The 14,639-nt window shown below is 44.9% G+C and overlaps 1 protein-coding gene across 4 annotated transcripts in view; it reads right to left on the reverse strand.

Moving 5' to 3' along the window:
• Nucleotides 1-4,503, reverse strand: part of BOC (BOC cell adhesion associated, oncogene regulated) — a 72,668-nt gene extending 68,165 nt beyond the window's left edge. For 2 of the 4 annotated variants that reach the window (XM_019734865.2, XM_074331864.1), the window contains exon 1: nucleotides 4,364-4,503. The gene's annotated coding sequence lies outside the window, so the exon portion shown is untranslated. Of the gene's footprint in view, nucleotides 1-56; nucleotides 149-4,363 lie in introns of all 4 variants that reach the window. The other 2 variants (XM_074331870.1, XM_074331883.1) reach the window with 2 other exon arrangements.
• Between the last annotated feature and the right edge of the window lie 10,136 nt (nucleotides 4,504-14,639).

The following is a 14,639-nucleotide window of genomic DNA, read 5'->3' on the forward strand; positions in this document are numbered from 1 at the left end:
AAAAAATGACGAGCCCGACAGGCCAGAGATACTAGGCTGTGGGCAGAAAACCTTACCTGCTTCTTCTACTTCATTGCTGCTACCCCCAGACGGTGTGAACGTGCACAAGACTTCATGGGTCATGGATTCCAGGAAGCTTATGCCGGGACTGAGGGAAAAGAGAAGTGTCTCATCTTTGGAACAACTAAATAAACAAACACTTCTGAAGTATTTGCTTTTTATAAGGTGCACTGCTATAAACCGAAGTCATTCCTTATGAATCCATTTTATAAAGAAGAAAACAGAGAAAAAGCAGTTTTTGTAAGATCATAGGCTTCCTTAAATCTCCAGTTACCCGGCTCCTTGCTAAAAATGAAATGAAAAATGGATGAAGAACAATGGCTACATCGAAAATGGTTTGTTGATCTTACAGAAATGTTACCTGTGCATCCACTAGTCCATGTTTATCAATGTTCCCCAAATAGCTCTCGAGAACACATTCTCAGTAGGCCGCATACAGAGTAAGGTGGGCTTACAGCGTAAGGTGGGCTTACAGCGAAGGGGTTTGGGGTGGTAAGGTAGCAAGCAAGGAATGAACCCAGCTAAAATCAAGGGTCAGCTGCTAGACGTGTCAGGCTGGAGCAGAAGACTCCCTACTGAGGTGACATTAGCATGAGATGGGACAGAGCCACACATGAGAAGGCTAAGAAATTTGGATTGTAAACTTGGACTGTTTTTAAGCTGGGTGGCAGCTTGTTTGTGGGGCTGATGAAGGATGGGTGGGGTGTGATAGGGAGACAGTGGGAAGTCCAGCCATGTGTCAGCAACAATTATCAAAGGCATGACCAAGCATGGTGGAAGGAATGGAAAAGATGGGGCGGATGGCGGGATAATAAAGTGAAGGGCAGGAAAGACTGGACAAGCTTGGGGAGGGGGTTTAACTCAGGGTAGTGGAGATGCAGGGATCCATTAGCTCAGTGGTTTGAACCAGAGTGAATGGGAGTTCACAGGCAGAGCCAGGGCTCCAACCCAAGTTTCCTAATCCTCAGGGCAGTGCCACGTGAGATGGATCCTTTAAGCCTTACTTCCTGCATTCCTCCCCTTCTCTACCCATTACCAACCCTGAGGGCTCCACGGAGGCAAAAGCCCTGTTTAGGAAGGCTTTTTGTAAACATGGATTTCTAGATTAAAAACAAACATCTTCTAAAGAAAAAAAAAATCTTCATCCCACCCCTCCGCCCCAAATATTTGATTCAGCCTCATAAATGATGCTGAATGGAGTTCAAGTATTTCATGGGAAGGCTCTACGTGGGAGAACTCTTAGGATTTAGGTTGTTCCCACCAATAGCAAAATGGTTGAACATATCTGTTCTCTGTGAGTCTTTGGTCAAACATAGAGATGCTTCAAGGCCGTGTGACTACAAAATAATCTATACTTTTATCATACAACTATATGAAAACTATGTATGTACATGAATGAAGAAAAACAAGTTGTGTTACAGTGTGGGATTGTGGGTAATTTTCAAAAACATTTTATGTATTATTCGATGCTCGTCCAATAAATAAAAATTGGGAGGGGGTAGTTTGGAGAACCATCCTTTGATTAAGACAGCATATTCTCCAGTGACAAGAAAGCTCCCAACCCAAGGTTTGATGATGTACTATACATGCTGAATTGAAGTGTGGCGATGACAAGACATTCCATATATTAAAGTACATAGATTTTTAAAAATATAACAAATCATTTTCTTTCCTCTCCCTCTCCAATTTCCATTTTCGTTTGTGTCTCTTATTTTCCCAGATAGCAAGGAGGTTTGGCGCTTGGAGAGAAGAAAGCAAACTGCAATGTACTCTATCTTTTGGTGCTAGGTTACTACTTTCTTATTCAGAGGCCATCAAGTACTGGATAGCAATTATCCATTGCATGTGGGTCTTCTTCCATTTCTTCCTTTGTTTGAAAGACACAGAGAAAAAAACCCTTATTCATTAACCATATCAGTGTCTTTGCTGAAATCTGAACCCAGGCCCCCTAGGGTGCTGTGAAATACTGTGACCACCAGGCTCACTTCTCACCCTCCTTGCTCAACCCCTGGGGAAGTCAAGTGAATTCTTTCATGAATAAAATCTCCTAGTCCTTCTTAGGGCAGGGAAACCACAGATCAGTTGCTGAAGAGAGCTGGGAGCCCAAACACTTGAAAGAGCACTTCAAAGAAAGGAAAATCTCTGGACCCATTTGGAGGATGGAAAGGAACATAAATCACCCTCTTATCACAAGTTGGCCAACCAATCAACAGCTAAGCAGGGTCCTCTCTGTCCCTCCCCACTTCCCAGATGTGGTCAAGGAGCCAACCAACCCGACCTCTATGAACTTCCTCTCCCAAGTAAAGCCAACTCCTGTGGCTTGGGCAAATTCTGAGAAAATGTCTCTTGCAACGTTACTTTTCTGAGATCTCTTGAAATGGGATAAAAGGGACAGTGTCTGATGTCTCAATCCTCAAATTTCATATGTGTAGACAGCCCCAAGCCTCCTGAAGGGCCAATCTCTGAGTAATAAATGGCGGCGGGCAGGGTCAACAAGGTGGCACAATGAGGCAAATCTTACATCTTTCATTTTTATCTCTTTCCATAAACTCACTCCAAAAACTCATCTGGCAGGAAAATCATAACTCCACTGCTGTTTCCACCCTGCCTCTGTCCCACTGACCCCAAGGTGCTTCAAGATTACCATGGGAACCTCCTCGGTTTCAATTAGGAGACCATTAAAAAGTGGCAATTATAAGACCTCAGAAACGTTCCTGGGAAACCTGTTACACACCTCAAAATGGCCAAGCTCTTGCCTCAGATTCACTTTAAGTTCTGAAAACAGGTCACCCAGATGCATGGGCGCCCCAGCCTCCACCTCAGTCCAGCAAGAGGATGTTTTAATATCGTCCATGCTGCCCTTGAGGAAATGGGCATTGATTTATTGGCTGAAACCAGAGGGATGAAAGAAAACCATCGCAGAGCTGGGCTGTCTATGTAGGGACCAGTCATGGAATAAGTCAAAAATGTGTGTGCGTTCAAGAACTTTGAAAATTACATTCATTCAATGGCCAATGTTTGCAAAGTTCTGGGCAAAAAAGAACTAGGAGACAAATGTGAGCTGAGTAGAGCACCTGGAGATGATACAAGGACCTGAAACCAAAATATACTTTTCACTCAATGCACTCAAAGAGGTAACTCTGGGTCAAAAAACTTATACCAACCGATTTGAACTAGCTGAGAAGAGATGGGGGAGGGGCAGAACACCCCACCACACCCAGAAAGTGCCTGTTTAGGACTGCTGGTGTGTGGTTTGGGTATTCTTAGCTCCATTGCCACATCTCTGGAGGAACACAACACAACAACCTTTCAAGTAACCCTGACACTGCCATCCCCATCCCCAAAACAAAACTAAACAAAACGAATCCCCAGGGCTCCTTAAACTTGTCCAGGTCTGCCTGCCTCCCCCCTTCCCCCCCAAAAAAAAAATTCTCCCATCATCTGGAAGAGCAAACTAACATCGGACATCCTACAAGTTTAGCGGGGCCTTCAAAAATCCAGCAGAAAATTCTTCCTGGTTCCTGCCCCTCCACACCGCCTTTTCCCACTGTTCAGAGGTTCATTTCCCCCACCTTCTCACAGTTACACAAACAAAAACCCCAAGAGCACAACCCAGAAGCACGCTGCGCGCGCGAACTCTCACTCACTCACTCACTCACTCACACAGTCCCTCTTACCGCCGCCCCAACCCCACAGACACTTCTGGACACCCCACTTCAGCATCGTCCATTTCACCCCTCCAGCTAGGGATGCTCTTCTGGGACTGTTTCGCTCCGGGTCCGTTCGGTCCCTCGTGTTAGTGTTTTCCTTTTTAAACGGCAATACGATAAACCCTCACCTCCCAAGAGACCAAAGGGTTGCTGGGTGGTTCTGTGTATTTGCCGACCCCCATTTGGGCTTCTCCCCACCGCCTGGCGCACGGACACAGAACACTGGTGTCAGCCTTCGGGGGAAGTTTGGGAGGCTGTCCCAGCGCTTCTTCCACGCAAGAAGCTTCCGGGAACCACGGTTCAGACCGCATCCACAGGCAACGCGATTAGGCGCCCCTGGCACCCCGCTGCCCGCCTCGTCCCAACTCCTCGGTCCCGGCGCCGGCGCGCCCCTCCTCCGCTGCAGCCCCAGCCCGAGCCGCTGGCGGAGCGCTCGGACCGGCTCCCGTCGCCCGCGCGTCCCCATCAGCCACCCGCTGGCGCTTCCTAGGCATCGCCGGCCTGCGGCCGCCTCCAGCCCCCGCCCCTCCCCAAACCAACAAATAAACACAACTTTTTATGAAAAGAAAACAAACTTCAGCGACGTGACTCACCTCTGGTGCAGCTGGCTCCTGGGAAGGAAGAGCCAGGGCCTGGGGCCAGCGTGGTGGACGCGGAGAGAACCACACGGCACCGCGCCGCACGGACACACAACCCGCACAGTGACACCCAAGGACACACAAAACGAGAGAGGTGCTGCCGGGGAGCAACAAAGGAGCCCCAGACCGAAAAGTTGCCGGCCGGGGAGGGCGGGCGCGTGCGGGCGCGTGCGGCTGCGGCGGGCGTGTGTGTCTGTCTGTGTGTGTGAGTGTGAGTGTGCGTGTGTGCGCGCGGCTGCTGACACCGGCGGGCCGGGCTCAAGGTCTCCGCGGCAGGAAGCGGGAGTTGCGGCGGCCGCAGCAGCAGGAGGACGAGGCAGGGGACGCCGCGCCCAGCGCACCCGGCCCCTCCATATGGAAGAAGCGTTTTTGGATGACTGAACTCGCAAACAATTCCTTCTTTTGCTTCTCCAGCCTAGGAACCTCCCATTACCGCGCGAGGCGGAGGTGGAGGGGGCAGAGGAGGCGGGGAGGAGGGGGAGGAGCAAAATGGAGCAAAGAAAAAGTCTTGGAAAGGAAGCTGGAAAAAAAAAAAGTCTCCCCAACTCAGTTTTTCTAACACTCATTTTCTTTCTGTTGCGCCTTAGCCCCGCGCTCTCCCCGAACTGCTCCTTTCTCATACCAAAAGCAATGTCCTCTATTTTTCTCCCACACCCACAGGCTTCCCTGAACCCCCATTTTCTCTTTAGCTTCACCTCGGACCCTTGCTCTCATAGGATATCCTCTTCTCGCCCAGTCTCCTCTCCCGAAGCCTTTCTCTGACAATCCCCTCAATAGTCTGCTATATTCTGCGAAGAAACGATTGAATAAACCATTAACAGCAAACTTTGTTATTAAAAACGTCCCTTCCAAAAAAAGAAAAAAAATAAAGTTGGGTAGCGGCTGTCGAGAAAATGACAAGGAAACCAGTCGGGGAAGCCCCAACGCCACCTCCCCCGACCCGCCCGGTAGGTTGGGGAGGGAGGTTTGCCGCGTCCTCGGTTGACAGCGCCCCGCTCTGACCTCCATTCATCATCCCAGGATGGTGGAGCGAGGAAAAGGATGAGCGGGGGAGGGGGAGAGAGCGATAGTGGCGTGTGTGCGTGTGCGTGTGTGTGTGTGTGTGCGTGTGTGTGTTAAACCCTCCTTTTAGTGTTGGGGAGAAAACATTCTCAAACTTGAGCTGCATCAGGACTCTTTGCAGGCTTATTAAGACCCAGGGTTGCTGGGCCCCACCCCCAGAGTTGCTGCTTCAATAGGCTCTGGGGTGGGCTGGGGAATGCATTTCCAATAAGCTCCCAGGTGAGGCTGCAGCTGGTGGTCCAGGGCCACGTTTTAAAAACCGCTTTTCCAAGGTATCTAGAGGTCAAACATAGGCGGAGTTGGTGGCAAATTGGGTCCGCTTCTTATTCTTGAGGGATGAAACAGATTGTGAAGGGTCATCCAGTACATCCCCTTATATGGCCGCTGAGGAATCCAAGGCCCAGAAGGGTAAGCATTTGTTCCAAGTGAACCTGGGGTTTGTTCCAAAGTGGGAAGGAGGGTGTCCTGGGAGTCGGTCAGGCAGGCCAGGAGTGGGTGTTACATCCCCGGTGTGGCAGAATAAGGTGTCCTGCTAGTCAGGGAGCCGCTGTGTGACTTCCATACAGTCCTATAGCCTTTCTGGGCCTCAGTTTTGTTATCTTTAGTTTCTCATCAGTAAAAATACATACTTTATACTCAGCATATAATTTAAATAGAATCTGAATCAAGAGATGTTTAAAAAAGCAACATAAACATTTCATTCAGTATGCTGTACCTAGGGTTTCCAGGTGGGACTTCCCGCCCGTTCTCGGGAATTTTTTTCGCTTTCCCTTCCCAAATCCCGAGATATAAACTGTTTTCTGTTCTCCACGATGAATCCTTTCCACAAAGTGACGGCCAATACTACCAAGCATCTGGGTTCAAGGAGCCAATTTCTCCAATTTCCTGACCAACTTTTCTCAGGATTCGGGAACAGAAAACTGAAAATAATTCCCAAGAATGGGTGGGAATTTCCGCCTGGAAACCCTAGTTGTACTGTTTTTCTTTTCCCCCTCCAGTTTCTTTATTGATTTACTTTCAGCTCTGGTGCCTGGATTTGTGGGCCTGTCTCTGTGGCAAATGGATAAAGGGTGTGATCCATTTTCAACAAGAAGGTGAAAAAGACTCTGAACTCTCCCTTTGAACTCCACACCTGTATTCTTTCCTCTCCTTTCTTCTCCAGTTCCCACCCTCCCCACTTTCCTTCTCTTTTAATTTCCAATATTCTCCCCCCATATTCTTCAAGACCTATTTTTCTCCCCATTCAATGACCATGTTGGCTTCCACCTTATTTTTGTCCTCCTTTGGAGGCACAATTCAGGACTCGAAGAACTGGTGTTCACTCTGGATACAGAACTCTTAATTCCCCAAGGGAATGCGTCAGCCAGCCTTCCACTGCAGTGAAAAAAACAACCCCTTCTCCCCAGAGTCCCAAGCAGGGGATCCAGCTGTCTGGTTTTCAAAGATGACTCCAAAGGCCATGCCCACTGCAGATGTGGGATTTCAATGAGAACATGATGCATGAAGTTCTCATAATGATTCGTAAGTATTTCTATATACAGAGGGTGCCAAAAAAATGTATACGCATTTGAAGAAAGAAAAAAGCTGTATTAAAATTATAATTTTAATATATTGATAACAAATATATACTCAGTATATACTGATAACAAAAGATGAATACAAGTCACATTTGACTGCTGCAATACAAGAGGTGCTCAAAGTGGTTACCATCAGCATAATTTTAATCCAGTTTTTTCCATTCCTAAAATGTGTATACACTTTTTGGCATCATCTGTATACTATTTATTGCTCAACATCTCAAAGATGTCCCTTACCCTTTCACATTGTCTTCTTCCTAGGACTTTCTCCCAGGATTCTCCATTCCCTCTGTGCGTGCCTTTGGGTCTTACCCTGGGCTCTAAGTCAAGAAGCCAGAGCACAGCAGAAAACAAAGAAGATCACAGTCCTTACCAACACTATTTAGCCAGGAGAAAGACCCATGGCCTTGTACTTCCCTCCATCCCAGGGTGTTCATGTGGCTGCTCGTCTTTCCTATAGAGTTTAGACAAAATGAAAATCCCAGCTTAATTGAGAGGCTTAATTCTTCGCAGTATCAAGCATACTCTTGGCATCTCAGATGTGTTTATTGTTTTCATGGCTCATTGTACTAACATAATTGTGTTTATTATTATTACTTCTGTAAGAACATTGTATTTCTGAACTCTCCCCCTTTGCCTGGAGCAAGTTCCTTGCTTAATTCTCCCCTCCACTTTCTATTAGTTTCCCTATCCTAACCCTCCCCACCCCATTTGGGCCCCTCAGCCATCTCGAACGGTTAGATAAGAGTCTGGGCTTGTGGTAAGGTGCTTTCTGCAACTCTCCACTCTTGTTCATGGTGATTTCCCTCTGGCATCTTGCTTTCTTGGGTGCTTTCTGGACAGTCAAGAAGGAAGCATTTATAATGGAACCGATAATCTCATTAATTATGTTTGGGGGGCAGGCAGGGGCTGTAGGTCTATACAAGTCACTACATCACGAAGGCTGTGCAGAATGAACTGGAAGGAATCTCAGTGAGTGACAGTGACATGAAAAGAGAGAGGAGTGTTCCTTTCTCAGTGTGTTGCAGACACTCAACCTGTAGCATAAAAGCAGGGAACTAGGTTGTGAAGGATATCTGGAGAGGATTGTGCTGAGAAACTACTAAGATGTAGACAAAAAGAATAATTAATACAGATATGTACTTCATCTACACTTAGCATATGAGTCTAATTGATCAGAATGGAAGATGTTTGAAAGCAATGGAAGATATTCAATATTTTGCACTATTATTTTGTTATGTATTTGGTAATCTAGGCAGGAGCCAGTTTCTTCACTGATTTATCTGGTACTTTCATATGTTGCAAAATTGTATCCATTGTACAGTATAAACAAGATGTTATCCTACGTTTTAAATCTAACATTCGAATATATTCCAATTTATTTTCCCCATGTCATTATAGCTTCTCCAAAGTCTGACTTTAATAGCTGTGTACTATTTCATTAACGAGAAAGACTGTTATTTATTTAACCCTTCTCTGATTGTCATATATTTAGATTGTTTCTATTTATATTAGGATCATGCATCACACTTGACTAAATATCTTATCATAAATCTTTATTTATAATTCTCATTATGTCGTAAGGGTGAATTCCTATGAGTAGGAGTTTTGGATCAACGGATATAACATTTTAAAAGCTTTTGGTTGGTCATATTGCAAAATCGTCCTCTAGTGGCTCTCATGTACATTTTCATCTCTTGGATCTCAACAACAATGAGATCATCCAACACAAGGCCCAAGTGGAGACTTGATTGAATTATCCAGTTTGGATGACAGTGCTGACCAGAAAAAGAAAACTGCCAAGTATACATTACAGTGCAGACAAAACCCAAGTGGGAAGAGTTAAACAGTAATTGCTGACTACGTGAGCTCTATTATATTTACGATCTTATTTAACCTTTCCAACAACCCTCTGAGAAATAAGCTAATGTTTTTAACCTATCACAGCCTCTGTGTTGGATTCTCTGTGTACATTTGAACTCGAATCCCCACCAGAACCCTTTGCTGTAGGTTTGATTATCTCCATTTTATAGATATGGAAAATGAAGTAGCTTGCCTAAGATCTCCAACAACTAAGTTGTGGTACTAATTCCAAAACCTGAGGTTTTTCCAGTCCAACACACTGTTTCACAAGTTACAGGCTACTTGGTGGAGTAATAACGGCATATTTAGAAGATGCTTGAATTTTGTCAAGCCATTGAGGAATCTTTTCTTCCAAATGACTGTTATTTTAAACGGCATCCAAGTGTGTTCAAAAAGCTAAGGTGACTTACTAATTGTAACTAAAGGAAGAATCCTAGGATTGTACGAATTAAGTTCTGAACTCATCCTAGAAAAAGTGCCACATACCTCATTGCTGAATGTGACTATGGTCACCTTTGAAGTACTCCCCTTGGCAAGCTATGCACCAATGCCAACATCCACCCTTCAAAGCAATTTTGGGACTCTTTTTCTGGAATAGCCATCAGAGCTGTCTTCATATTACCCTTGATGTCCTGAATGTCATCAAAATGTCTTCCTTTCAATATTTCCTTTCACTTCCCGTAAAGAAAGGAGTCATTGGGGGGCAGATCAGTTGAGTAGGGAGGGTGTTCCAATAAGTTATTTGTTTACTGGCTAAAAGTTCTCTCACAGACAGCGCCATGTGAGCTGGTGCATTGTCATGATGCAAGAGCCATGAATTGTTGGTGACAAGTTCAGATTGTCTAACTTTTCATGCAGCCTTTTCAGCACTTCCAAATAGTAAACTTGGTTAACTGTCCAGTTGGTATAAATTCATAATGAATATTCCCTCTGATATCAAAAAAGGTTAGCAACATCATTGCAACAAGTTCGCAAACTTAATTGTCAGATCTCGTATATGTAAGAGAATGCAGTTCTGATGTTAAAATTAAAGGCTAGTACTAAAATTTACAGTACTAACAGTAATTAGTGAACTGACTTTTGTATACACTCAAACTAATGTTTGGATAAAGACTTTTTATCTTGATCAGAGGAGCTAGAAATAAAATAGTTGTGAATGCAACGGCAAGTCTCAAATTCTAGCTGTTCAATGTATGAAGTTTTTTTATGAATGCAATGTCTCAATGAACTTTAAAAATAAATGCAAAAATTAATTCGTTGATTTATTATTTGAAAACTTAACCATCATTTGATCTTTAGTGGGTCATTGACTAGGTATTGAGTTAGTGTCTACTCATTGACTAGGTATCTACCTCTCTCTTCATGCTGGGCATCACCAGGGCTGCTGGAGAGGGAACGTACACACTTGCTCCAAAACATTTGATGACTGAATGAAGAATGATGAATGAAAGTATAAGATTGACCTTTGCAATAATTAGTAAACAATGCAAGACAGTATGTAATTAAACCCTAAATTGCATGGTTCAGGCAGAATTACAGGCGAGCCTGGTACAATGCCATCTACTCCCCATACAAGTTAAGCTGGCTTCTGTAGCCCAGTGCTGCCAACTCAGGCATTCCTACCGGCCATGTGTTCTGCTGACTTTAGGAGATCAGTCTCTAGATCCTCTCGAGGCTGCCTACAGACAAGGGTATCCTAGGGGAGGATGACATAAAAAAGTGAGATTGCAGAATGAAGACAAATCTGGGTTTGTCTTGTCCACGCTGTGTGAGTTTGGACACTCTGAATCCATTTCCTTACCTGTGAAAATTAGATATAATATATATGGATGCAGTCTCTCAGTATATTCTTCTATCTGACACAAAACGATACCAGTTGCTGATGGCTAGCACTTGTTCTGATTGGTCGGTTCCAGGCTCATTGTATATATATATATATATATATATTTAATACAACCCTTGGTGGAAACTCCATAAACGGTAGCCATGTTAGCAAAAGTTTGAGTCATAGGTGAAGCTAGGACAGAGAAATGGCAAATAGGGTAACCCAAGGCCATTTCTGTGACCTATGCTGCATGCGTGACTCTTGTACACTCGTTAAGTCCCAGTCAAGTAGATTCTGTCCGTTGACACTGAGTTTTCAAAGACTCCATTCTTCCAAGATATCAGATTCTCTGAAACATGCACAGGCCCCATTTAGTTCCACAGGAAACTCCTACCATCCTCAACAACCTCCATCTGTTTTCCACCCACCCCTCTCTCGCGTGTTAGGTTGAGAAACTTGGATCCTGGAGCAGCCCAGACTCCAGCTGTTTGATATTGTGCTGCTGACGGCAACGGCAGCTGAGGGCAGGGGGCGAGAAACTCCAGATGAAAGCAAAAACTCAAAGAGAAGCGGACCTCAGAGCCTTGATACCAAACTCAGTGGGTAACAGCCTCCGTTAAATTTGTTCAGTCAGCCATTTAAGAAGGAAGGAGTTTCTCACACATCCTCTAAGGGTTTTAGCGATGGGATGCTTCTGCGGACGGGGATCAATGTTTCCCGGACGGAGCAGGACACAATCTGCCCTTGCAAGCTGAGAGACGCGTAGTGTGCTGGCTTGTTTTGCTCCCAATGTATTACTTTCTTTCTCCTCAGTGAAGTTCGAGGGACTTACTGAGACTTTTGGTCACAGCAACAAAAAAACCAGCTGAGCCCCATGCTAACGCCACCCCACCCCACTTCTTTGGGTTCTGGGGAGCAGCCCTCAGGGTGAGGCCATGAGGAAGGGAGGGGGGCTGAGAGGAAGAGAGAGATGCTGGCGCTGGTGGTGCTGTTGTAGGAGCCTCCCCACTACCTCTCTCGCTCAAATTTGGAAACCAGTTTCATCTTGTTTGCCTCCTATGGGTTGGATTCATCAACTAGGAAATGGACTCCTTTGAGGCTTGGTGGGCCTAATTTAAGAAGCATCTTACCTGTAAACCTCTGCCTGGAATAAGGAAGGACTAAATCAACGAATCACACAGCCCACTGATTTCCTCATTTCTAAACATAAATAAATAATCCATACACCTTTTCTTTTCTATTCAGGGGAGATGGAGACAGGATCAGTCATATCACTGCCACACTTAAAGTTTGTTAGTGGCTCCCAGCTCCTTGGATATAGGGGACAAATGGTCCCTGCTTGGGTCCAGCCCACTTTTCCAGCCTGGTTCCCTGATGGCCCACCCACCCGTATCTTGTACTCCAGCATCTCCTTGCCCTTCCGCAGAGCACCACACTTTCCCGTGCTTCCTGGCAGGCCCAATTTCAGTGCCTCCGATGTACGCCCTTTCTTCTCTTTTGCACTCACATATCTCCTCCTTACTTTTAAAGACTGTGCTCTAACATCACCCACTCTAGGAATGCTAGCCTGCACCTCCCCTCCCCAACTCCAGTTGTCCTCCCATGGAGCCCTCTTCACCTTTATTGTAGCGTCTATCATGAACATTGTAATAGTAACTGTGGGTCCATCTGACTTCTCTTGACTGGAATATCCTCGAGTGCAAGGGCAGTCCCTGTTTCATCTCTGTAACCCCCAATGCTTAGCCCGATACCTGATACAGAGTGAGTGCCCAATATATAAATATATCAAATGGGTGAATGAAGGAATGAAGAATTACTAAAATCAAGTATCTCTGTCACAGCAGGTGAAGCCTAATGGGTCCACGTCATCTGGAATGATGAAAGGGTAACAATAACTGATACCATGCCTGAGGTGGAATCATAATTTTAAAACCAAACACCAGGCTCTTGGCTAAGGCAAGGAAGACTGATCTGTTTTAGACACAAAATTGGATGGCTATTACATAGTATTTAGCATTTACAAACTAATGGTATTTTGAAGTGATAACATATGATTGACTTTTAGCTGTATTTTTTTCTACTTTTTATTTTGAGATAAACTTGAGGTTCACATGAGTTGTAAGAAATAATATAGAGATCCTGTATACCCTTCACCCAGTTTCCTCTTAACTACAGCGCAACATCCAGCATAACTATATAGTACAATAGCTTAACAAAAAACTTTTTATTTTTTAATTACAGCTGACAGTCAATATTAGTGTGTATTAATTTCGGGTGTACAGCATATTGATTAGACATTTATATAACTTATGATGTGATCCCCTTGATTAGTTTGGTACCCACCTGGCACTATCCATAGTTATTACAATATCACTGACTATATTCCTTATGCTTTACTTTACTTCCCCATGACTATTTTGTAACTACCAATTTGTACTTCTTAATCCCTTTACCTTTTTCACACAACTCTCTCCCCCAAACCCATCCCATCTGGCAACCATCAGTTTGTACTGTGTATCTATAAATCTGTTTCTGTTTTCTTTGTTCATTTATTTCGTTCTTTAGATTCCACATATAAGTGAGATCATATGGTATTTGTCTTTTTCTGTCTGACTTACTTCACTCAGCATAATACCCTGCATAGGTCCCTCCACGGTGTTGCAAGTGGAATATCTTAATCAAAGGTATCTTAACAATATTTCAATCAATGGATTTGATACCATCATCGGCCTTATTCAGATCTTGCTAGTTGAACTTGCACAGTCATTTGTGAGTAGTTGAGTGCTTTAAAAACGATTTGTAGGTTATTGTGTCTATGCAGCCCAGCCCTTGACTGTCTGACCACAGTTGGCAAGAGTCAAGACCATGCCCAGCTGGTCCCACAAACAAAGGGCTTGAGTCTCTCCCAAAAAGCTTATGGCAACAGGGCTGATTCCTGACCTGGTCTCTGGTTTGCACCCTCTGAGACAACACTATAGAATGTCTTCCTGGAGGATGTATAATGAGTTGGAATAATCTGTCTACCTTTTTCTACCATTGACAAACATATCCAGGACAGGAAACAAAATCTGCAGAATCCAGTGTAAAACAAAAGTGCAGGGTCCCAATCAGGAGTGGGGAAGTCAATCTCCCTTTTTCATACCCACAGCAGATAGGCGACCCCCAAGGAGTTGTAACCTCCCTACCAAGCACACTAGAGGATGGGTTAGAGACCCCAAACCAGTTGTTTACTGAAAGCATTGGGGAACTGCCAGCCACGGGTGGGAACAGCCATTGCCTTGCCCTTCCCTGAGATGCAGTGGGGCTCAAGCCCTATCCAGACCCTCCCCGCACTTAAGGCCAGTCCCCCAACAGGGGCAGAAGTCAATTGAGGCCATGAAGCAGCTGTGGGGAGAGGAAGGCTGGGGGAGGCCAGGGTACCAGGGATCAAGGGAGTGGGCAGCTGAGAACCTATCCCAAGGAGGCAGGGGAGGCAGCGCCACATGTGAACTGAGACTCCAAGCCTCCTGTGCATGCGCCATTGTCCAGTTCAGCTTCACTTACAAAACACAAATTCAAAGATAGAATTTCAAGATGGCAGCCACAGAGATTAAAACCAAGCAAAGGCCCTTTTGAATGCAGGGCTCTGTGTTACTGCACTGGCTGCATGCCCATGAAACTGCCTGAACACATCAAACGCAAAACAACCTGAAACAGTAACTTTCTACCCTCTTTGGGACTAGGATCCTCTGCTTTCTTCTCCAGGGGGGTCCAGGAATGATGGCAGTGAAACTTTCTTATGTTTGATCCCTCCTCAATGAATATGAGTAATATTAGCAAATCCCCCACTTATTTGGCAGAAAGACATCTCTTTCTTTCTCTATATCTGAAGTTAAAAAAAAGAGGAAGAAGTCTTAAACTACCT

Source organism: Rhinolophus sinicus, linkage group LG01 (genome assembly GCF_036562045.2).
Source record: "Rhinolophus sinicus isolate RSC01 linkage group LG01, ASM3656204v1, whole genome shotgun sequence".
Lineage (NCBI taxonomy): Eukaryota > Metazoa > Chordata > Mammalia > Chiroptera > Rhinolophidae > Rhinolophus > Rhinolophus sinicus.